The sequence below is a fragment of the Protopterus annectens genome, chromosome 13.part0, assembly GCF_019279795.1.
Source record: "Protopterus annectens isolate FY-2018-M chromosome 13.part0, PAN1.0, whole genome shotgun sequence".
NCBI lineage: Eukaryota > Metazoa > Chordata > Ceratodontiformes > Protopteridae > Protopterus > Protopterus annectens.
The window spans coordinates 936,727,479-936,752,830 of NC_056747.1; the positions used below are offsets into that span (position 1 = coordinate 936,727,479).

The 25,352-nt window shown below is 43.8% G+C and overlaps 1 protein-coding gene across 1 annotated transcript in view; it reads left to right on the plus strand.

Moving 5' to 3' along the window:
* TUBG1 (tubulin gamma 1) overlaps positions 1 to 25,352 on the plus strand; it is a gene marked incomplete in the record, with an annotated part of 407,143 nt that overhangs the window by 203,650 nt on the left and 178,141 nt on the right.

Below are 25,352 nucleotides of genomic sequence, written 5' to 3' on the forward strand. Positions count from 1 at the left end.
GTCACCAAAGTTGTAGATGAAGGTAAGACGAGTGCATGCCACCCGTCTTGACATAGCCAAGGCTTTTGACACAATCCACTTCAGGCATCATTGAGAAACTCTCCCAGCTGGGAATTGGTCCTTGTATCTCTAGATGAAAAGCCATTTGGCTCACCGACAGAGCAGTTAGTGTCAAAGTAGTGACTCCACCTCGTTGTCAGTAGACTAGTCAACAGTGGCGTACCACAAGTATCTCAGCTGCGCCCTTTACTGTTTGGAATCTATTTCTCTGAAGTCCAGGCCAAAGTGGACGGCCTGTGGCTTACTACATTCGCTAATGATTGCAAGTTGGGTGTAATCATTGAGTCTCCCAGTGATGTTAACATATTACAGAAGGGACTAATAGACATGATTGATGCTAAAGCCACAGGCTAAAACTACATGCAAAAAAGTGCATTATTACCCCCTTTGGCAAAGCAGAATTTCCTGTTAATTACAATATTGACAACCCTCCCCTAAGCTCAAACCAGTGGTGTGAGATTTGGGAACACAAGTTGATAGTAATTTAAACTTTGATTGGTGTTTCCACAGTAGTAAAGAAAGCCTTTTAAATTGTGCATCTCATAATTAGTCTTCGCATCCATGTCTAAGGATGTTATTACCCCACTGTACTTGACCCTTATCAGATCATTAATAGAGTACAGTGCTCCCTTTTGCATGTACCTCAGCAGACATCTGTAGCAGCTGGAGAGACCACAGAGGTTTCTCGGCAAGAAAATATAGGGCTTCCAAACATGACATACATGGATAGACTGAAAGCCTGTCACTGTATTCTCTATCTTAGAGACTGCTGAGAGATGACTTGTGCTTGACTTACACGGCAGGCTTTGACCTTGCCCCTAATGGAAATGCTGCACATCTGCAAGTGAAATGGCACAAGAGTCACTCAATCTAGGGATCTTAACCTAGCCTGTGGCATGAACAGAACATGTTGGAAAGAGAGATATAGCTCCCAGAAATCGATACTCCTCTGGAATAAACTTCTAGTTCATGTGAAGCAGAGCTCCTCTCTGACCCTGTTCATGCACAGCCTAGACAAGTGGATGGGAGACTGCATATTCACCCCAAGGGTGGAACCCATGTCCCTCGTGGACAGGGGTAGTCGGTGCTGATCATAGACCCACTCTGCAAATAATGCCCATATAACCAAGGTCAATTGTGGTAACTCAGGAATAACATGGCTAGGCTTGTAAGTGCTCTACAGCCTAGTAACCTGAACCTATACTGTATGTACAGTCCTCAAAGAAAAGTTTTTTGTGCTCTACTGATAATGGTATCAGTAACTAGATTATTGTAAATGTTTCCACAGCCCTCGCATTTAATGACTATTGGATATTATCCTATTTTGTTGTGTAGAAAGATGAAGAAATTAGGACATCAGAGAAGAAATCAAACTATCCTGGGAGAGAAGATCAAGGAGAACAGATTGTTGTAGTTCAGTCAAATATTCCGGAAAATGGAAGACAATTTAGTAAAGCAGACTTGGGAGAGATGAGAAAAAGGCAAGAGGAAACTATGGCATCCAGCCAAGAGATGGATGGATTGTATGAGGCCAGGCTAATATGCGCATGACTGTTGAAGGGAGGACAGTGGCTTTGACTAGAGAGAAATGGTAACAGCTGAGACAGCACTTTGACCCCATTTAAAAATTGAGGAAGTGGGGGGGGAGGGTAGTTGATAATGGAAACACCAAGGGCTTTATTTAGATCTCATAAGCTTATTAGAACAGAAATGACTAGGTCTAACGTCAAGGATTCTTCCTGTTGTACCCTATGGTAGAGTTTTTCCTGTTTACCACTCAGCTTTGAAATCACTTTTACAGATGTTCCTTTACTCATTGACAGATGCATACTTGTGATGGTGCATGCTGTGATGTCACATGTTTAACTACTTAAGCACATTTGTCCCTTGCACTTGCCAGTTCTTTTTTTGCCACTTGAACTGGTGTAATGTCAATCTTTGCTATCACTCTCTGGCTGTATTTCCAAGTTTGAGAAGAATGGTGGAAGGAGATTTCTCACAGGATGGGGTGGAAGGTTATCCCCTTGATGGCCATTGGATGGGCTGAAGTTGCTCCTAAGGTAGGCTTGGGCCTCTATCTCAGAGAGAGAGAGATCCATTTTCTCTTGGCCTTCTTAGTCTTTCAGGTATGGGGATTGTCCTTGACTAGTTGACTAGTAGTGATGTAATGCTGCAGTGATCATTTATTTCTGAGGACAACCTGAGGCTACATTCCTGGGTTTATAAACCACCACCCCCTGTCACATCAGTTTAGATGTTCTTTGTGTTTCACTGTTGCAGTCATTACATATGGGTAATCTGCTGGCAAGTTGCCCTCAGTCAGCCTGAATTTCAAAGTTTTGGGTCCTGCATCAGTTGCTGTCTCTTCTTCCATGACGTCAGGTCGTCAAGGGTATAAAACAGGCAGCCAACGCCATTTTCTTTGGTCTTTCTTGCTGTGCGGTGCCTGAAGCAGAAGCAGTTCGTAAGTGCCGGTCGGCAGACTCCTGAAATTTTCGAATTCGAGTTTCAGAACTGAAGTCTTCACTTAAAGCTAAGTACCCCGTTGGGGAAACTTTTTTTCTTACTCCTTAGCGATATCAGTAAAAGTTAATAATTGCATTACTTGTGGGAAGCAAATGCCTCATAAGGATTTCCATTTGTACTTTATTCCTTGCCTAGGCTCAGATCATAACGTGCCTTGCTGTCGGTTTTGTGCTAGATTTAACCAACGCGCTATTAAGCGTCTGTATATCTTTGCTTCAAAATATTTTGGAAACAGATTTAACTACCCTGAAATGTCGTTGGATAGCAATCTGACTACCGGAGTTCACAAAAAACGCAAAGAAAAGGACAAAGACAGACCGTCGAGGTCCAAAACCGATGACGAAGCTTCCCCTAAGCCAGTCGCCGGTACTCAGTGAGGAGCTTTTGCAGCCCCTGATACCCACTACTTTCGAGTCACAGGTCTCTGCTGAGACCCATGTGGAGTCCAGCACGCATCGAGATTCTCAAAGTATTGTACCCGTGGATTTCTCTCCCTCAGATGGGTCCAGAGCCGCTGAGCAGGCACCGGCTTCTGAGGGTGTCTTCAGGCCTCAGCATTTCTATATAAAACAGACGCCAGCTTCAAAATCAAAAACAAAAGCAACTTCTAAAGCTAAAAAAAATGACGCATGAGCCACGTGCACAGGCATCTTTGCCCAAAAAACAAATGATCAAAATGGCGGAAGACCTAATTACCTTAATCAGGGGTTCCCAACCCCTTCCTGATAAGAGGCCTAGGCAAGACACTGATTATGAATCTTCAGATCAGGTTTCTATTTCTTCTGATTCCTCTTCGGATCAGGAATCTTCTATACCACCCTATGAGGATTCTGATGCGGAGGAATCCATCCCATCTGCATCTCCTCCTGAAGATTATTCCTTTGGAGAAACCTTGCATACTTTGAGGGAGCATTTTCACTGGGAGTCAAGATTTCTCACTGGGAGTCAAGATTTCTCAGAATCAAAAAAGAAGCTTAGGGATTTCCTTCTTCTCCCTCAGTATAAGCCTTTAGCCATACCTCCTGTCTTAGACATTGTTGATGATGTGTTTTCGGAGACAAGCTTGACTCCAGATTCCTTACCTCTGGCTCCTAGTAAGCCAGACAGATATTACAGGGTTCCTGATTCACACAAATTTATATTTAAAAACCCTGCTGCTAACCCTGAAACTATCTCACAGGGTCCCAAAGGTGTAAAGGCCTCAACAGCTAAAAATCCTACCCCCTCTGATAGAGATTCCAGGGCACTGGATAGATGGGGAAAGAAGGTTTATACATCTGCAACTTTGGCAGTTAGGGCCTTAAACTGCCAGTTTCATATGCTTAAATATCAACAGCATGTTATGGGATTACTGAAACAGAAAATGATGATTTCTGAATATGTAGAAAATAAAGAATTACAGGAATTATTGCATGCAGCAGAACAAGTTGGAAAAGCATACTTTGCAATGGGGTTTTGATTCCTTAGAGGCCTCTGCAGGGCTGCAGTTACTGGTTCTGTGATTAGAAGGCATGCCTGGCTAAAAGAGCAAAATTTGCCTGATCATGTTAAAGCTAAATTGCTGGATGCACCTTTACAGCATGATACTCTGTTTGGTATTAAGGCAGAAGAGGTTTTAAAGAAAATGGAAGACAAAGCTAAGTCTATGCAAAACTGTAAGACCTCTTACAAGTGCAGCCACCAGGATTCAGTAGACAATGGCCTACAAAAAATTGGTCCTTTCCTGTGTCCGACAGAGCTTCATGGGGCAAATCCAGGTGCCCTAAAGGCTCTAGATACCAGTCACAGGATTCTTACAGGTCAAAGCAATGGGGTGCCTCTACCTCCAAATCTGGAGGAAATAAAACGCAACCCTACACTCTTTTGGCAGCTCCCTTAGGGGGAAAATTAGCACTTTATACTCAAAATTGGCAGTTAATAACCCAGGACAAGTGGGTATTGAACATAGTATCCCAGGGATACAGATTTCATTTCCACACTCTGCCAATTCCAAACGGTTGGCCAGATCTGCCAAAATATCAATGGGCAGAGGCAAGGAAACAAGTTGCATCCCTCATGGATATGGGGGCTATTCAGCCAGTGCCAGAACAGGAAAAAGGACAAGGTTTTACTAAAGACCGTTCTTGGTACTCAGAAAAGACAAGGCCTGGTGCCCAATACTGGATTTATCAATTTTGAACACATTCTTGGACATTCCAAAATTCAAAATGCTAACTTTGTAGCAGCTTCTGCCCATGCTGGGCAAGAACGCTTGGCTAGTGACTTTAGACTTAAAAGAGGCATACCTGCATATCCCAATAAGGGAATCATGCAGAAGATACCTCCGTTTCAAGGCTGGCTTTATGCATTACCAATTCTCTGCACTGCCCTTTGGCTTATCTACTGCGCCCAGGGTCTTTACAAAGTGCCTTACACCAGTAATTGCATTTTGCAGACAAAGAAGTATACAAATCTATCCTTACTTGGACGACTGTCTCATTTAAGCAGAAAACAACGACATTCATCAGCATCTGGCATTTGTGAAAAGGCTTCTAACATGCCTAGGGTACACAATAAACTAAAAGAAATCACAACTGGTACCCTCTCAAAAGATAACATTCCTGGGTGAAAGCTTGAATACAACTGCCCAGATGGCTTTCCTCACGCCAGACAAACAAAGGCAACTGACTATTTACTTCCAGCAGATGGCAACAAAAACCCAGTTATCTGCAAGACAAATTCTGCAGGCTTTGGGTTTCATGGCATCCTGCATTCTACTGATTCCATATGCAAGACTGCATATGAGGAAACTACAGTGGTAACAAAAATGTTTATGGAGTCGACATTGTCACAGTGTGGAAACAATGATTCCTCTCATTCCCTGCCTACAACAGGAGTTTCTTTGGTGAGCAGAGACATGTCACCAGAACATGGGACGGTCTTTCACTCTACCCCCTGCCAGCCAAACCTTAACTACAGACGTATCAGAGTATGCATGGGTGGGCCCACCTGGCGGGGAGATGCATTTGTTTTGGGGTCCATATGCCCTGAATGCATCTGCATATCAACCAGAAAGAGATGTTAGCTGTTCAGAATGCCCTGACAGCCTTCAAGGGCTTACTTCATCCAGGACAACTACTGATAAAGACGGACAACACCACAGTTATGTGGTACATAAATAAGCAGGGGGGCACACACTCATACCCCCTTTGCAGACTAGCCATGGCATTGTGGGACACAGCCTTGACTTACCAAGTACATCTTCAAGCTCAATTCCTGCCAGGAAAACAAAATACTCTGGCAGAAGACCTAAGCAGAAACCTTATGGACCCTCACGAGTGGAAACTCGATCCACAAGTCTTCAGCATGATAACAAATAAATGGGGTGCCCGGACATAGATCTAGTTGCCTCTCCTCAGAATTATCAACTGGACAAATTCTGCACAAGGACTTGTCACAGACAACCATGGAAAGTGGATGCCCTATCCTTCAGTTGGAAAAACCTATCAGTTTACACCTTTCCTCCTCTGCCTCTTCTTCCTAAGGTCCTCCTAAAGGTCAGACAAGAAAAGCCAAAAATTATTCTAATTGCCTCGGACTGGCCCCACCAACACTGGTATCCAATCCTAAGAAATATGTCTCAACTCCCAGCTTGGTACTTGCCTCAAATACCTCATTTACTGTCTCGGCAAAACAATCTGATCCTGCACAATCAGCTCCAAACACTGAACCTGGCAGCATGGCTGATCATGTAGTTATTCAAACACCTCTCGGTAAGTCTGTGATGGATGGCATTTTGGAAGCCAGAAGGCCTAGTACTAGAAAATCTTATGCTGATAAATGAAAGAGATTCTGTGCTTGGAACCAAGCACAAGGAACTGACACAGCAAAGCCAAATATTCCTCAGATTTTACAATACTTGACTGAGATGCTTGACAAAGGGTTATCTTTATCATCAATAAAAATCCATGCCTCTGCCATCTCGGCTCATTACAACACAGAGCCACTGATCTTTTCACACCCTTTGCTAAAACAGTATTTTAGAGGGGCCAAAATTTTAAGGCCTCCCAGATCATCACCAATTCCTGCATGGGACCTCTATTTTGTGTTGGAAAAGCTCACCCTGCCTCCATTTGAACCAGCTGCTACTGCAGATATAAAGTTTTTATCATGGAAAACAGCTTTGCTCCTGGCAATCACTTCAGCAAGAAGGGTTTCAGAGTTACAGGCCCTCATAGCTGTGGAGCCTTTTATCATTTTTACCCAGACAGGGTATCCCTCAGGACCAATCCTTCTTTTATGCCTAAGGTGGTTTCCAGTGTTGCTCTTAACCAAACTTTTCACCTGCCAACTTTTTATCCAAATCCGCAGAACAAGGGGGAGCGGATTCTGCATTCCTTGGACGTACACAGACAACTAAGATTCTACTTAAACAAGACCAAAGCTCAAAGAAAAAATGAGCAGCTACTGGTGGCATTTGCTGCAGGATCAGAGGGAAAGGCTATTTCAAAGTAGACTATTTCAAAGTGAGTAATAGGTTCATAGGTTTATACTAGGCTATCTGCCCTAAGGCATTTATAAGCCTAGCCCAAATTTTTGTGGCTTACACCACCCCTTATATGAAAAAATACTTTGCCCATTAGTTTGTTGTGCCTCTGTCCAGCAGTGATACAGAGATGATTCCCGGGATAAACCTACGATCTCCCATCCACAGGTCAAGATTTCTCTTGAACAGAGCCAGCGAGGTGCTCTGCCTCACATGGACCGGGATTTTATTCCACAGCATAGGGAGTCTCTGAGTGATAAATCTATCCCTCCAGTACGTCCTATTTATATCCATGCTAAGGTTTAAGTTGCTTGCTCTAGTGGTTTTGGTGGATTTGGATTTTTTGAGGTGGAGCATGTCCATTAATTCCGGGTTGGACATGGCCTTGTATGTCAGGCACATGTCACCTCTGAGCAGACGGTATGCAACTGAATAGAGCTGGAGTTTCTTCAATCTGGCAGCATATGACAGATTTTGGAGTCCCTTTATCCTTTTGGTGAGGAACTTTTGGGGTCTCTCCAATTGCTGCAGATGTCGGGTGAGATGCATCCCGAATGGGGCATTGTACTCGATCATTGGTCTGATAAGTGAAGAGTACAGGGGAACAATGATCTCACTAGATCTGGATGTGAATCCCTTCATGATCAGGTGGGCAGTGTAGAAGGTCTTTCTAACCACTTTAGCAACGTGAGTGTCAAAAGAAAGGCCACTGTCAACCTAGGTCCACAGGTCCCTGATAACCTCTTCTGTGCTTAGTGGATTGCCACCTATATGGTAGCTTGGGGTTACCTTGTTTTTCCCAAAGGGTATGACTATACATTTTTTGGCGTTTAACTTCAGGCCATGGCTCTGGCACCAGCTATCTGTTTCCGTGAGTCCCTTCTGAAGGATATCCGTGTCCAATGCACTTTCCACTATGGCGCCCAGTTCACAGTCGTCAGCAAACTTTGTCAGCCAAAGTCCTCCCATGTTGGCCTGTACTTCTGAGAAGTAGATGCCGAACAATAGGGGGCCAAGGACCGAGCCCTGTGGGACACCACTTGTGACCGGCTTGGAGTCTGACATAGCGCCAGCAACTCTAACCCTGTGGGTTCTGTCCTTAAGTCAGTTTGCAACCCATCTTGTGACATATGGGTTTACATTTAAGCTGGTAAGTTTTTCTACAATACCCGAGTGGGGTATTGTGTCGAAAGCCTTTGCAAGGTCAAGGTAGGCTGTATGGACTGCCTTTCCCTCATCAATGGCCTTGGTGACTGTTTCGAAGAAGTCGACCAAGTTCAAAAGGCATGATCTGCCCTTGACGAAGCCAAACTGGGTCGGGTCCAATGTCTGCAAGTCCCCTATATCTTTGTTTATGAGCTCCATTATGATCCTCTCCATAGCTTTGCAGACTAGACTTGTTAAGCTTATGGGGCGGTAATTACCAGGGTCCATAGAGGCACCGCCTTTGTGGAGTGGGACCACAGGTGCCGTACGCCACTCCTTGGGCACGTATCCTGTGATAAGGCTGAGATTAAACAGCTGCCTTATGTGCTGGTTTAATTCCTCATTTAGCTCGTGTAGCACACAGCCGGGGACACCATCCGGTCCCATTGATGCTGTGTTTTTAGCTTTAGAGAGAGCAGCTTTCACCTGCGCATTTGAGATGTCTGGGAGGCTACACTCCACTGGGATAGTTATCTCTCCTTTAGGAGGGGAGAGGGGGGTGAAGTTTGCACTGAACCTGTCTGCCAGTATGTTGGCAATGTCTGTGGGTTCAGTGATTTTTGTATCATTTTGGACTAATTCTGAGCATATCTGGGAGTTTCCACCCAGGTTCCTAACATAGCTGAAAAAGGCCTTATGATTGTCCTTTGAATCCATGGCAATTTTTCTCTCAAAATTGGCCTTAGTTGATTTTATGAGTGCTCGTGTTTTTTTACTAATAATGATCAGGGGTGACTTCCCTTTTATGGATTTTGTTCTATCATGTAATAGCTTTCTCCTCTTATTGTAAAGTTTGTTAATGGCTGGGGTCCACCAGACTGCTCGTTTGCCCTTTGTGGAAAGAGTCTTGGTTTTATTTGGGATTGCCTGATCCATGCAGTCCTGGAGGTGTTCATAGAAGGCATTTGTAAGGGCTTCCGCAGTTTGGGTTGTGGTTTCCACTGGCTCAGGGGGCCTTGAAGGATACCACACCAGTCTTGAATAGTGTGAAGTTTGCTTTAGAGAAGTTCTTCACTGTGGTCTTTTTTGTTTGGGGTGGGGGCGGATGTGGATTTCCAGTGAGATTAGTTTATGATCAGATCTCACCAATGAGGGATATACTCGTGTGGAGCATTTTGTCCCCATGTTTGTGATAATGAGATCTAGTATATTTTCTCCTCTCGTGGGAACAGTGACTAGCTGTTCCATGGCATTTGAATTTATGAACTCCAGGAACCATTGGGCTAGAAAGTTAGGGCTTGAGTAATGTTCCCAGTCTATATTCGGGTAGTTGAAGTCATCCAATATGATGGTGTTTGGAGATACATTTATACCCTCCAGTGTCTTCAGGAAGGCTGTGTGGGGTTCCTGAGTTTGAGAGGGTGGCCTGTAGCATGCTACAATTTGTAGAGCAGTTTTGCCTATGGTTAGTTGCACCTGGATGGTTTCCGAAGCTTCGTGCGTTGCCACCAACCTGGAGGTGTGGGTATCCTTTATAAATATACCCCCTCCTTTTGTGGTGTGGTCCGGGTTTTGGGGCCGGAACGCATGATATGAGGTAAAACCTAATAGTGCCGGGGTGCTCTCAGGAGCCTTGAACCAGGTTTCAGTTACAGCACAGACATCGATGTTCTCCATACTGAGAAGGGCCTCGAGTGCGTGCATTTTGAGATTTAGACTTCTGGCATTGAGCAGCATTACCCTCAATTTCTTCCCATTTTTGTTTGCTAAGGTGGTAGGTTTAGAATTTGAGCCTTGCCTAAAAAGGCACTATGGGGTGGCAAGAGCCTTAGCCAATATCCAGAATCCCATGGGTGACAGGTGCAAGCCGTCCCTTGAAGCAGCGTGGCTTGTCAAGCATGTCATCCCAGGCAGACAGACACTGGATTCCTTTGAATGACACCAGACATTAAGCCAATTGTTAAAGCTGATCATCTTGTCTCTATATTGTGGCATCATTCTTGGTGAAGGAAGGATACTGCTCAGGGTCAGGGTCATACCTGCCTGGGCTACATAATCAGAGAGCTCCTCTATGTCTCTTTTCATGTAGTCCAGGGAGGTAAGTCTCAGGTCGTTCACACCAGCATGGACAATGACTGTGTCATATTTGTACTTGCCGTGGAGTGACCCGAGTGCTTGTGTTATGTGGCGGATTCTAGCGCCTGATAGGCAGCTTACTGTGACCCTCTCCTTGTTCAGCCTGGTGAGTGGGACGTCAGTGTGTCTGACTATGGAGTCACCTATGACAAATATGTTTGGTGTTGTATTTGGCCTTAAGGGCTGTGACTGCTTTGCACACTGCTTTTGTGGTTTGTGTTGCTTGTGGGGTGTCTTGAGGTAGCAGTTGTTTGGGTGTCTGCTTTGGAGGCCTCTGCTGTTTAGGTAAATTTTTACTCAGAGCCTCAGTATGTCTTTGTGTGTTTATGTGTTTGATTCAGTGGTGTGGTAGCATTATGTGAGGCTGGTTTTGTGGTGTGTGTAGTTGCCTTCTCCTCCTGTCTGGTCTTGCCAGTCCTGAGTTGAGAGAGCTCAGCCTCCAGTTTGGCTAAATAGCTGCATCTCTCGCAAGTATTTGTGTTATGTGGGAGGAGGAGAGGGTTGTCTGTGTACATGAGGCAGTTATAACATTGCCTCAAGATTCCCAGATTCACCAGCTGGACCGGAGAGGAGATTGACAACTGACCTTTGGACATGCTAGAATAATATTGGGAATTCCTTAATAATTGAAAACAAGGGCCAGTGGGGAGTGAGGGTGTAGTGCTTTTAATTTTTAGTGCTGACTTATATAATTGCTTTAGTGAGCAAGTGCCAGGTAACTTGAGTGCAATGTGTTACAAGTAACTAAATGCAAAAACGACAAACAGTAACTTACAAGTGAAACAAGGAACTAGTACAGTAAGCAATGCAGATATCACTAATGATCCACAGAAGCGCTGAGCAGCCGCGTATTAGGTGGAATTAGCTTTCAGGGAAATAACAAGCAAACAAACAACAAGCATATAAACAAAGCTAGATTCAGCAGGCCTGGATCTAGTGTATGCTAGAGCAAACAAGGTGTACCAATTTCAGTAAGATACAGTTCAAATATTCAGGCACTATAAACCTTTAACCAGAAATTCCCAGCTCAGAAGGGCAGAGTCCAGCCTCTTCTCCCACAAGAGTGCAGACCACGAACCTTCTTAATGTAAAATAACTGGCCTGAAGCCCAAGTGCCTAAACCAGAACTAATACCCTTGGACACTGGGCTCTCAATCAGCAGTTCCCAACTTAGAAGGATGAAAGCTACCTGTCCTGCCACCACAGTGCTTGCCACAAACCTTCCTAATGTAAAACAACTGGTCTGAAGCCCAAGTGCTTAATCCAAAAGACTTAGAATGATATCTACACTTTAATCAAGTTACCACCAAGCAGTAATAAATACAAATGAATACTTTAGAGAATGTCTGGATTAGTGCTCAAGTTACACAAACAAAGCTAGATCCAGCAGGCCCGAATCCAGTCTATGCCACAGCAAACAAGGCGCACCAACTTCGGTAAGAAGCAGTTCAGATATGCATGCACTATAAGCCTTTAACCAGAAATTCCCAGCTCAGAAGGGCAGAGTCCAGCCTCTCCTCCCACAAGAGTGCAGACCACGAACCCTCTTAATGTAAAATAACTGGCCTGAAAGCCCAAGTGCTTAAACCAGAATTAATACACTTTTAGAATAACAGACACTGAGCCCTCAATCAGCAGTTCCCAACCTAGAAGGATGTAAGCTACCTGTTCTGCCACAACAGTGCAGACCACAAACCCTCTCAGTGCAAAACAACTGGTCCGAAGCCCAAGTGTTTAAACCAAAAGGCTTAGAATGAGTTACACCAGTAATAAATACAATTGAGTATTTTTAAGATGATGCAAAAGTAAAATGAAGTAGGTAGAAACACAAGTACAGTAAAAGCAGATACATTTTTTTTTATCTGAACAAGTGCTGAGATCAAAGAAACAGATTTGAGTGCTGAAACTAGAAAACTGGCTAGTTATAAGAAAAAAAAACAAAAAAAACAAACACAGAAGGGCTTGGGGGCTCAGAAGCCTACAAATAGTCTATACCACTTCACAGGAAAGGCAGGAAATAAGCTTAATTTTTTTTTTTTGTCCGTTTCCCAGATGCTCTCTTTGTACACAGTAGGGGTGCCTGAAATCAGAATATGATCTCACTGCACTCAGTTGAGTGAGCAAATGAGATGGGCCCAGAGGCAGGCTGAGGGGCGGGCAGTTTCAAGGCCACTAAGATTAACACCAAAACAAAAACAGGTAGGGTGGGTGGGAATAACTGAAGAGCAGATTAACTGCCACTTGAGTTAAATATTCCTTCAACACAGTTTAAATCAAATTAAATACTGTATTTTTTTTGAAAAAAGTGCAGATAAAGGTACTTAAATTCTCTTATACGTCCAGTTGAATATAACCAAGTTCTTAGCCGGCCAAAGCTGAGGTTTATTTCTGCTACTTGCATCATGGTAAACCGGTGCCCAAGGGCATTAGGTCTCATTCCACCAGGGCTGCATCTACATCAGCAGCTTTTCACAGAGGGGTACCAAACAAAGACATTCTGGAAGCTGCTACTTGGAGTTCTGTTCATACTTTAACAAAGCATTATCATTTGCCTCTCTTCTCTAAGTCCAGGGCAGGCTTTGCCACTGCAGTTCTGCAGGAGCTTATAGCCGCCCCTAATGCTATTTAGCTCCAGCCTCCCATCCATAGCTTCGGGATTCTACCCAAATGTAATGACTGCAACAGTGAAACATGAAGAACATAGTACAGTTGTGTACACTTACCATAAATGTAGATGTTAGAGTGTATTCACTGTTGCAGTCTGGGTTACCTGCCCACCATCCCCCTTTTATTCTGGAGTTTCTCTTTCCTTCACTATATTCTACAGCCTTTGTGGTGTGTTTGCTTTTAGATGAAGGTAAAGTTTATGTTGTTGCATGTATATATAGTTTTATATATATTTATATATATATTTGCTCCCCTTTTGGGGGGCACCTGACATCAGGGTCAAGAAAAACTAAAGAAAATGGCGTTGGCTGCCTGTTTTATACCCCTGATGACCTGATGTCATGGAAGAAGAGACAGCAACTGATGCAAGACCCAAGACTTTGGAATTCAGGCCAACTGAGGGCAACCTGCCAGCAGATTACCCAAATGTAATGACTGCAACAGTGAATAACACTCTTAACATCTACATTTGTGGTAAGTGTACACAACTGTACTTTCTGCCTCTACCTCCCCCAGCTGTGTAGAACCGCCTGTGACACTGCCAGCCCAGCTTTCTGGAATTTCTAAAATAATTCTGTCTCATTTGTTAATGTTAATATGATTCATATGCTTGTCTTACAAATGTAAGAAAACTATAGGTTATGTATATATTAAACTACTTGTGCAGAACTGTGTTGAACAGGGTTTGTACAGTACTGAGCTTCAAGGATGGGTCCACAGTACACCCTACTGGAAAAGAACAGAAATGTATATAAACTATTTACCTTTGCAAATGTATGATCTGAAGTAGTTTACTTCATTTGGTCTTCAACCTGTGGGGATACTGGATCCGTAGCTGATCTGAGCCAGGAATCTCACTAGCATCTGCTCCGAGCTCCTATCCTTACCCATAATACACCTCCACTACCTTCCAAACTCCAGATCTCATTTGCCACAGCTAGCTGAAGCATCGTGATCTCCACAGCTCCGAGTAGTAAGTGAGCTTTTGAAAGCCTTTTTTCTCTCTAACTTTTAGGATAGTGGTTAGCATAGGTTCTCCTTCTCCTCCCTTCGCTTGGTGCGTCGTGTAATTACACTTTGCTGTTGTTTAGCTTAGTTGGTTAGTGTACTTGCTTCCCCTCCACCCTCAGTGTGTTGTGTGTGTGTGTTGTGTGTGTGTGTGTTGTGTGTGTGTGTGTTGTGTGTGTGAGGGTGTGTGTGTGCGTGCGTATGTGTGTGTGTGTGTGTGTGTGTGTGTGTGTGTGTGTGTGTGTGTGTGTGTGTGTGTGTGTGTGTGTGTGTGTGTGTTGTGTGTGTGTGTGTTGTGTGTGTGTGTTGTGTGTGTGTGTTGTGTGTGTGTGTGTTGTGTGTGTGTGTGTGTGTGTTGTGTGTGTGTGTGTGTGTGTGTGTGTGTGTGTGTGTGTGTGTTGTGTGTGTGTGTGTGTGTGTTGTGTGTGTGTGGTGTGTGTGTGTGTGTGTGTGTGTGTGTGTGTGTGTGGTGTGTGTGTGTGTGGTGTGTGTGTGTGTGTGTGTGTGTGTGTGTGTGTGTGTGTGTGTGTGTGTGTGTGTGTGTGTGTGTTGTGTGTGTGGGGGGTGTGTGGTTTTCAGTAGGAAAACTAATTTCTTTTTCTTACTTGTTTTCCCTCTGTCTGAATGGGTGATGAGTCTGTATTTAAAAGCTGCACTGAGTGTGGCCATAAGTTGTTCCCAGCAGATGGCCACACTCTGTGTAATGTGCTTGGGCATTGCTCATCTAAGTACAGACTGCTCTATATGAGCGGGTTTTAACCCACGTGCAGTCAAGGACAGGAAGGTTAAGTTTGCTCAGAAAGGCCTTCTTCCCACTTCTGAGGCAGTTGCCTTGTCCTCTGCTTCGATCACAGCAGCTGCTGTGGCCGTCTCTCCTTCCTCTCTTGCTTCTTCTCTCTCCCAGACTGAGACTCAACCTCTTATTTCAAAGCCTGCAGAAGTGGAGCAGAAAAGGGGCAGAGAGAAGGAGAGAGACCCTAAATTCCCAGACCTCCCTTCACCTGCTAAGAGTCATATGATCCGTGACTCCCCTCTGCTCCAATCTCGGACATTTTCCCCGGAGCCAGAGGAGACTCGCTCTACATCTAGGGCCTCTGTTCCCTGACCCGCAAGCTCAAAGTCTGTGGCCTCGTCAAGGTCCACACGGTCCTAATCGAAAGTCAACATGGATAAAATGATGAGGAGGTTCATTCGTGCTCAGATCCAGTTGGGGGTCTTGCCCAGCCCCCTCTCCCTCAGGAGGGGGGAGCTCACTTCCCTTTTTTACACCAATTTCTCCTTCTCCGATCCATCCACTGGGTTCAGAGTACTCCTGATCCGAGGATGGCTTTAGTCAGGGGGTCGGTGCCGAAGGTACCTGCTTCCTCGACAGCTGCCTGGGGCGTCTCGGATCTGACCAGTTCAGATCCAAGCCGCTCTCAGAGACGGAGCTTGGGTGTTGGATCCGAGGGAGCAGAACTTTTTTCATCGGCTCTGGCTTTGTCGGGCCAAGTCCCCTCCCTCAGAGCTCTGTCCACTTCGGGCCTGGCCCCGATTCTCTCGTCTGACCCAGGGAAACAGTCTTCCTTATTGGTTCCCCAGGAGGTTCGTTCTCCCTTGGCGTTCGACATGGTAGAAAGGGTTCTCTCCGCTGGATCGAGACCCCTGACTATCCCCTCGGACTCCGCCCTGACCCCCTCCGCTCTTTCTATGAATCCCATCATTTTAGCAGAGGAACAGCCCGTGCTTGAGGAGCCCCAGACGGTTCCCCCTGAGGAACAAGTGGCTTGCGAGTCCCCCCCCAGAGAGCCCCACCGGAGATGCGCATACATGTAAGAGGAGGCACTTGGACTCCCCAGAGTCCCTCACTGAGGATACGGATTTGGATGATGGGGAGGGAGGTTCCCCCAGGTCACCTCCCGAGGATGCCTCCTTTGGAGACCTCATGGAAATCCTTCGCCAGTGTGGAGGTTGGTCCGCCCCCAAACCTTCTCACGAGCCTTCTGTTCCTGGAGGCTTTTGGCATGGGCCCATCTGCTTCCTGGGTGTCCCCTCCCACAGATTCCTTGTTAGACCTGGTCACCTCGCAGGTCTGAAAGGAGCCGGACAGAGTGGAACCAATCCCCAAAAGGCCTGACAAGATTTTGAGTCCACCTTCAGATAGGCCAGCGTGGAACGTGGGCTCCCAAATAGACGCTATGGTGGTAGCAGCAGCCACAAAGAAGGAACTAGCCTAGGAGAGTTCCTCTGTTCATCCTCCTGACCGACAGTGATGGATGATGGACCGCTTAGGGAAGAGGGTTTATACTTCAGCTCCCTTTTCTATTAGGGCACTGAACTACCTGGCCCACGTCACAAGACTCCAAAGCAACCTGGTCAAGGAGCTGACTGAGTCTCCCCCCTAAGTCCATGTCGCAGGAGGGCAGGGACTCGTTCTCCGCGAGGATGGCCACTTTGAAAGCAGTCTCCAACACGTCCATGCGACTCTTTTCACATGCTACTGAAGGAGTGGCTAGGGTGGCTGGGTCTGGCATGTCCATGAGGTGCAATGCCTGGCTTAGGCTATTTTTGGAACCTTTCATGGTGTTCTTTGCCATTGCCCCTTATGACGGCTGTACTTTCTTTGGTAAGACCATCAAAGAGACTTTAGTCCAGAGTGAGAAGGACGGGAAGACACGGTCTGCCATCGAAATCTGCTTCTCGAACCCTCAAAGGTCCTTTTCCTGGAATCAGAGTGAGCAAAAGAAGATGTGGTTCCGGAAGTCACAGTATTCCCGGGACACTCGGGGCTCTTCTTCTTTCCCCAGTGGCATAGGGGACAGAATGGATGCCAGCCCAGAGGCAGAGGGGGTCAGAGGATTTTTGAACCTTTCTCCGACAGGCCCGGACAGCAACCCTGAGGGGGGTGGCCCAACTGCTCTACTTTGGAGGCAATCAGGGGGACGATTGTCCTTGCACCTGGCGGCATGGGAGTCCATAACATTAGATCGCTGGGTGCTTCAGATCATATTCAGAGGATACACTATCTCCTTTGTGGGTCCTCCCAAATCTCCCAAACACCTCCCAGACGTACTACCCACTCAAAGGGAGGCAGCAGCACAGGAAATTTCCAAGCTGCTAGGAAAACGAGCCATCAAAACAGTCCCCCCAGATCAGTCCGGATTGGGCTTCTACTCCAGATTCTTTTTGGTGCCAAAGAAGACGGGGGACTTGAGGCCCATCTGGACCTATCTACCCTGAACCTGTCAGTTGCCAAAGAAAAAGTCTGGATGGTCACACTACAGTTCATCATGCCGCATCTGCAAGAGAGTGACTGGATGTGCTCGTTAGACCTCCAGGATGCTTACTTTCACATAAAGATGCACAAAAGCTCCAGGAGGTTCCTCTGCTTCCGGCTGGGAGTCCATTACCAAATTTGAGCCCTACCCTTTGGTCTCACCACAACCCCCAGGGTGTACAAAGTGATGGCGGTGGTAGCGGCTCACTTGAGGCTTCAGGGGATTCAGGTCTATCCATACCTGGACGATTGGCTCCTCACTGCTCCCACTAAGCGTTTACTCTCTTAAACCAGGGATTATTCCTTAAACCTTGCCCTGCATTTGGGGATCACAATCAATGCAGCCAAATCACTTCTAAATCCTGTCCAGGTGATAGACTACATTGGGGCAAGGATAGATACATTACAATGCAAAATCTTCCTGACCTTGGATAGGGTACAAAACCTGAATATGCATGTCTCTCTGATCTACCATTCTCATCTTCCATTGGCGGAGTCAGTGTTGAGGGCCTTAGGTTTATGGCGGCGACCATAACGCTTCTCCTGTGTGCTCGGTTACATATGAGAAACCTACAGTGGACACTAGCTGTACAATGCTCTGTGTTAGAACTTCCATTGTCGTATCCAGTACAACTCATTCGAGTCTGTCGGTTGTCCATTCTGTGGTGGATGTGCTCTCCGGACATTTTGGAGGATGACCCTTTGTTCCAGCCCCCTGTCCAAGCCACAATGACCACGGACGCCTCCCAACTCGGGTGGGAGAGGCATTGTTCGGGCAGTACAGTCCAAGGCCTGTGGTCCTTTATAGAGACCAGCTTGCACATAAACGTTCTAGAGATGAGGGCGGTCCTTTTTAGCGTTGCAGGCCCTTCATGCCTTTCCTCCTCTGGGAACCATTGCAGTTCAATTAGATATGTCAGTGGTCTGGTATATCAACAAACAGGGAGGGACCAGGTCTTACCCACTTTGTAGCGGGGCCATGAGAGTGTGGGAATGGGTGATCTCCACCGGTCGTTTTCTCATCGCAACGCACATTCCGGTATAGTCCAACATTCTAGTGGACAGGTTAAGTCTGACTATTCTGATGCCTTACAAGTGGTCTCTGAATCTTTCAGTAGCGGAGCAGATTTTCCTGGAGTGGGGTCAGCCTTGCTGCGATCTCTTCACATCTCCTTCCAAAGCAAAGTGCAGTGAGTTTTTCGCTCTGAACCCCCTGCTAGGGGACTCCCCAGAGATGCTGTAGTCCATGCTTGGCCTCCCATTCTTCTGTATGCTTACCCTCCAGTACCTCTTATTCCGAGGTTTCTACAGAAAGCTCGTCGACTTGGGAGCCAAGTGATCCTCCTTGCCCCGTTTTGGCCTCGCCAGGTATGGTTCCCCTTTCTTTGGTCTCATCCTTCTGGCTCAGCCCTGGATCTTGAATCCCATTCAGGATCTGATTTTACACCCATCGGGGGTTCTTCATCCGAACCTGGACAGTTTGAAGCTCACAGCTTGGCTGCTCCAATTCCCATGATCGCTAGGACTCCTGGATTGTCATCTTCAGTTAGGTCTATTCTGGTGGCTGCTCATAAGTCTTCAATCAGGAAGGTTTATCGCAGTAAATGGAAACGTTTTTCCTTTTGGGCCTCTCAAAGGAGTTTAGACCCCTTCACGGTGCTATTTCTGCCATTCTTGATTTTCTAGCTGATATTTTTCAACAAGGAGCTAGTTCTACGGTCAAGTTTCAATTGGCTGCCATTTCTCATTTTCATGTTGGTGAGAATTCTGCCTTTCTGGCCCCTCCCGACTGTGTAAATCCTTCATCAAAGGGACTTTTCTGTTACGTCCCCCTCGTCAAGGATCCTGTTCCCCCATGGGACCTTACTGTGGTTCTTCAAGCTCTGGTGTTCTTCAAGCTCTGGTCGCTTCGCCTTCTGAACCCACTGCAACCACAGATCTAAAATTCTTATCTTGGAAAACAGCATTTCTGGTGGCTATTACCTCTGCTAAAAGGGTTTCAGAACTGCAGGCCTTGTCCGTCAAAGTTCTTTATATGATTTTCCACAAAGATAGGTTTCCCTTCGGACCAATCCATCCTTTTCTTCCTAAGGTGGCATCACCAGTTAATATCAGTCAAACCATCAATTTACCAGTTTTCTTTCCTAAATTTGCTAACAAAATGGAATACAAACTCCACTTGCTGGATGTTCATAGACCGTTATAATTTTATTTACACAGAACAAAAAAATTCCGTAGATCCAATAAACTGTTTGTATCCTTCTATAAACCCTTTTGGGGAAACATAAACCCTAAACCCTTTTGGGGAAACCTATCTCCAAGGTCACTATTTAAAAGGTGGATTTCTTCATGCATCCTTCAGGTCTATAAGGACAGAGGCATGTCTCCTCTGGGTCAGGTGAAAGCTCATTCCACTAGGTCCATGGCTACTTTTGTAGCCTTTTGGTCTAGGGTCTCTTTGGATGAGATTTGCTCTGCAGCTACTTGGTCCTCCTCTCATATATTAATTTCTCATTATAAATTAGATTTGACTTCCAGAAGAGCATCCTTTGGTTCCGCTGTGCTCCGGAATATCCTTCCATGTGGGCCACCCAGGAGTTTTTAGAAGCAGGGGGAACTGTCCCACAGGTTGAAGACCAAATGAAGTAAAGTTCTAATTTATTTGTCTTCAGCCGTCCCTCCCTCCTTCCCCGGACCTTGTCATGTGAACAGCCTGCGAGCTGCAGTTATAGGTCATAAGTATTTTTCAGGTCGGGTTATGAGTGTAAGGATTAGCAAACTCGATCTGGGGGTTGGAAGGTAGTGGAGGTGTATTATGGGTAAGGGGTGGAGCTTGGAGCTCGGAGCAGATGCTAGTGAGATTGCCGACTCGCATCCGATACAGATCCAGTATCCCACAGGTTGATGGGAAATGAAGTAGAACTACTCAGATGGAACATTGTGGCGAGTACATAACTTCTTTTTTTAATAGTAAAAGCTGGAACATATAGAGTTAACTTGCAAAACCTCAAGAAAATAAGTTGAAATTGTTTTACGGTTATGTTGTCTCTCATTTTCAGTGAAACAGACACAATATCTAGAGCTAGAGGTTTTTCTATTGTCTTGGAGAGAAGTACTTACTAGGTTTAAAATGTAAAGGTGTTTGTTTTACCACTTCCAGTTCTGAGCACATCTGAGTGATATGTATTTTTAACACAGAGATGTTAGTTTCTCTTAGCCTGGGAACTTAAGGCAGGTGACAGAGTGATGTCACGCAAACTGACCCAGCAGTAATGTTTCATATTAATTTAAGAACTCTCGCAGAGAGAGAGACTTTGCATTTTGTGTCTTGTGTTGGACCTAGCAAGAACATCCACTCATCATCAGCACTACATCTGCACTTGCCTTGCTGTGTACGTAAGTTATTTAGGACATATTATCTTTTAGATATAGATAGGGATACAGTAAGGATTAGTTTAGATGTTTTCTGTATTTATTGAAGACTGCCCTGCAATATTGTTTTAAAATATTTCCTGTGATTCTGAACTCTGAAGTAACTGTGTTAATTGAGTATTGTCTTGTTCTTTTATTATTCACTATATTTAAACCCATCTTTGTGGCTGATATTTCTGAGACATATTTAAGCTTTGAGAGTAATTTTGCATATGTATTTGGTGACCCTGAACAGGCCACTTTGGTCACACTTACCATTTGGGGATAGCATTACACAGTAGGCTTGGTCACCCTTTGGGAAGGGCCTTAAAGTAGCTGAGAAGGAAGGGGCTCTGGTGACGGTGATAACTGCCTTATGGTTTGGGCAGAAGGAAGCATAGCTAGTAAACCTGTGCCAACCTTTTCCAGGTGTGTGTGTGTGTGTGTGTGTGTGTGTGTGTGTGTGTGTGTGTGTGTGTGTGTGTGAGCTACTTGGGCAAGGACACGAAGCACTAGTTGAACAGATAGTGTTGGGAGGACTTGGCTTGGAATCCTTGCTACAGACTCAATTCTATAGCTGTGCCAGTGGGGAGTATTAGGGATCTGGAAAAAGAGGGAGAAACCAGCCCCAGACTAACTCTGATCTTTGTATGCTCTTAAGGGAAATTGTACTTTACTATATGTTTACTTGTCATTCTCCCATTGTGTACGTCCTTCACTGTTGCCAGTGGTGAGAATTGAGGCTCCTTGATTACTGGACCAGTGCAGGGGCGTTACACAGCTTGACGTCCTGTACTGTGAATTAGGTTACTTAGGGCCGAGGCTTCTCCCAGGTCTGATAAGACTACTCTGGGAGGAGCCACTGAATGAGCCCTGCTTATACTGTCAGTGCCATACACCTCAGGGAATTGGCATTTTGTTTCATTCTTGTTATGACCTAAATTCAGAAGTGTAGGCTTTCACCATTAAAGATCTCCGCTTTCATACCAGCGCCTCGGCCAGCTTAGACCTCTGTTGGGTGCCATCTGTTCCAGCTTGTCACTTGATTTCATACTCACATAAGCATTAAGAATGAATAACAATTGTATAATTAAATACAAATGTTTAACTGTCATTCCAAAAATCATTTGTTGACTCTAAGCCTCTTCTCTTAAAAGCATTTATTAATCATCTCATTTAAACCTGAATGTTTATCAGCCTTAAGATAATTTGCAGTTTGGCCTTCCTTATTTCTACTTTGTTTCTTTAGCTGCATCCCCTTTTTTATTAACAGTTGAGTTGGGAGGTTGGCATAATGCTTACGCTGTTTACCTTACAGACACACGGTCCAGGATTTGATTCTCATGTGGCCTAATCGCATAGGCTTTAAATGGCTCACAAGGGCAGTTAACCTAGTACTAATCTATGAACAGCGTAGGCTTTAATAGTTTGGTTCTTAAAACATTTTTTAAGCCATTGATTTTAATTATTTTAATTGATATCAAGATGTAATTGGTTGACTAAGTGTATTTAAAGTCTTTGGTGTTTGCTTTGAGAACATTTCTGAAGAAATCTTGGTAGATGAAAGCAGCTGATTAAAGTTTACAACACTAAATCCAGTTATTTGACTCTGCTGCACATTATTTTGTTTTGATTTTTGGTAATTGCTTTTTTACCACCTGTCTGTTTGGTCCTGTTTTGTTTCAGTTATTGGTTTTTCCATAACACCGAACTTGAACTTTTAAAGCTGCTTATTAAGAACAACGTAAGTATGATGAAGTGTTTTAGAGAAAATGTTATTTAGGTGGACGAGCAGATAAATCAAATGTTGAAAAGTATACCCAAACTACATTACGAATACAATAGTGTCCTATCAGTTGTCGGTAAATTGAAAAGACAGTTGTCCTTCAGAAGCAGAAAAAAACTTCATAGAGAGGGTGGCTTATCAAGAATTCTGCCTATCCTGATACTAGTAATAGAAAGAAAAAGGTTTTTGTGACATCTAAGAGCAGCTCCACCTTAAAGGAGGTGGAGAATGCAAACACACCTCCGATAGCTGGTATTGATTGTGTGAACATTACAAATACTACTTCTGCCAATGATGTCAGTGATGACATTGAGACTAATTCACTTCCTGTATAGGTGCGCAAAGGTTGGTGGTATTCATCTAATGAGAACACCATGGACAATATTATTGAACTTCCTTTGTACTCCCCAGAGTACAATCCATCTTCCAGTTCTGCTGGTTTTCATACTAGGTCAAAAAACTGAGGAAGAACAAGCAGCCAGACACAGAATCTGAGAGAGAGGAGTCGCAGCCAGGAAAGAACAGAACAGCAGTGAGTTTAAGACACCAAAATGTTCAATTTGTATGAAGTGCAGCACATTTAAAATATTTATTTAAAGGCATTAATACATATAAGGTATTAAATAAGCCTTCAGAATTTAATCCTGTTTAAACAATACTGTTAATGTTTTTGAACTAGCGTCAAAGTCAAATTAGATAAATTTTAAGTAAGAATAAATATTTTTTTTAACTTGAATAAAGGAGAGAGAGAGAAAAACACAATGAATTAACTAGGAATGATAACCTTAGTCTTATGAAAACTAATAAGGGTGGGGGGGCTTGTTATAATGAACATTAGTACATGTATTACAGTCATTGAAAGTTTGTTGTACAATGTTCATGAATATAGAGAGGTTTGTCTGAATGCTATGTACAGAAGTATGTTTATTCATTCGTGTTTATCTAAATTTCTGATATATTGACTTTGAACTACAATTTTTTAAAAGCTGAAAATCCTAAAATAGCGGATTCTATTTGGAATTCCAAAAATGCATAAAAATCCTATGCAACCCCCTTTTACAACCATAAATTCACCCCCAAACAGTATTACAGAGGGAATTTCCATCATTTTAGAGACCATCTTAAATCCATTGGTAAAAAGTTGCCCTCCTATGTTAAAGATGCATTGAACTTTTTGGACAAATTACATAAATGTAATTATGTTTATGAATATAAAGAAGAAAATGTTTATTTGGTCACTATTGATATTTTTTCCTTATTTGCCAGCATCTTTGTTTTTGACTACATTCACTGACATATCCAATGACATGATTTTATTTTATTGTTCTTTACTAGAAATTTTATTAGAGAACAATTATTTTCTGTTTAATAGGCAATACTAAAGGCCGACCAAAGGGTTAGCGATGGGGTCTGCAGTGGTTCCTGCCGTCATGAATCTAGAATTAGGATGATGGGAATCTTATGTCTTGGTTTCTGTTCTTTATTCCAATAAGATTGTTTTGAGATTGAAATTTTTAAGATTTGTGAACAACCAGTTTATTATAAATGGTACTTATGATGAATGTATATCTTTCATTGAACAACTTAATGCTGACTCCAAGTTTTTAAGGTTCACCTTGAGTGAAATAGGTCTCAAGGGTAATTTCTTGGATGTCGGTATTGAGTGGGACAGGCAAAACAAAAAATGTGATGGTGTGCGTCTTTCTATAAATATATCCAGTGGCTATTTACACAGTAGGTGCAACCACCTGTATTTTATGAAAAAAAAATATCCTTAGGGGACAGCTCATCAGAGCATCCAGGATGACTGCAGATGACTGTAAATTTAAAGGTGAAGTTGAATTTATTTCATTATTTATGCAGAGAGGTTAACAAGGATTTTTTGATAAAGGTTGTTGAAGAAATTAGTTTAAAAAGGACTTTGAGCACATTTTGTTGAAGGCTGTTACTAAAAAAAAAAAAAAAAAAAAAAAAGAGTGATTGTGCCAAGTGTTAACAGACAGTCTTTAACTTGAAATACCCCAGTTTGTTTTTTGGATATGTCAGTGGATGCTTATGCCATTAGGTATGTTATTGCTATAAACTGGAAAATTTTAGAAGAGAATGCAGAATTATTTGAGGTAGTCAGTCTTTTTTTGAACAAAAATAGAGTAACAGCTTTAAAACTCTGTTACAAAAAGATAACACTCGGCTTCCTTTACCTCTTACTGATAAGAATAAGGGAACCTAAAAATGTGGAACCCGCACAGTTTGTAGGTTCACCTATGGAAGGACCTTGTCTTACTTGAACATACTGTTACGGTCCCTGGGAGGTTGAAACCTGAAATTCATCCTTGGTGTGGCACCTATGTCTCTAATGGACAGAGGTAACCTGTAAATGGTTAATCTCCCAGACCCATGCTTACACTTGTCAAGGGTATCGGAACTTGTCAGAGATTTGAGATGCATGGCTAGGCTTAAAAAGGCCCTTGTGGTCGTTAGCTAAGTAAACACCTATGAACCTATAATTGTAGATCCAAAGGCATTGTTTACATTAGCTTGTGTTCAGGGTGTCATGCCTTTTATGTAGGGTTGACCACCAGAACCTTAGAAAAAAGAATTAAGGAGCATTTGTATTCTGTATAGGTCAAAGATGAAAGAAGTGTTTTAAGTATTCAATAAGTTGTAGCAAATAACAGTAGGTTTTATTTTTAGTTCTTGAATAAGTCCCACTTGATCTAAGGGGAGACTGCTATAGAAATAAACTAGAAATAAGGGAGGCCGAATTTCAGATTAAACTCAAGGGTGGGTGATAAACATCCTGGTTTAAATGAGATGATTAATATTAAATG